Here is a 510-nt window from a genome sequence, read left to right as displayed (position 1 = left end):
AGGGACACACAGACACACATGCACACACACTCACACACAGGCGCGCTCAAGTGGAGCTGAGCTGAATGAAGTCAGCAAGTGAGAAGCTAATTAAGTGGTGCTGCTGCTGGTGTGATGCTGGTGTTCCTGGGAGCTTAGTCGGACATTGTTGTCATTCCGGTCGCAGCCTGTGGTTTTGGATGCTGCTGCAGGGTGAAGGGCGGAGGAGCTTTTTTACAGTGTATGTGCACGCACAAATCTCTAAGTGCTGAATTTACGCTGCAGGACCAAACTCAGTAAAGTGTGTTGCTTTTGCCTGATTTCCTGGAGGGTCTTATTTAAAAAGTTGGAAGAATCGACATCTAACATTTATCACAGATTTCCATTTTTTTTTTTTTTTAACATCCAATCCAATCAATCCACACGCAGGCACGACCGTTAGGCTGCCAACCTTCACACATACACACACACACACACACACACACACAAGAAGAGCTGAGTAAAGCAACATTTTCCAATTGAACAATGACA

This window comes from Nelusetta ayraudi, unplaced genomic scaffold (assembly GCF_046127955.1).
Source record: "Nelusetta ayraudi isolate G7.1 ecotype Tasmania unplaced genomic scaffold, CSIRO-AGI_Nayr_v1 ptg000057l, whole genome shotgun sequence".
NCBI classification, from domain to species: domain Eukaryota; kingdom Metazoa; phylum Chordata; class Actinopteri; order Tetraodontiformes; family Monacanthidae; genus Nelusetta; species Nelusetta ayraudi.
This window is presented reverse-complemented; position numbering follows the sequence as displayed.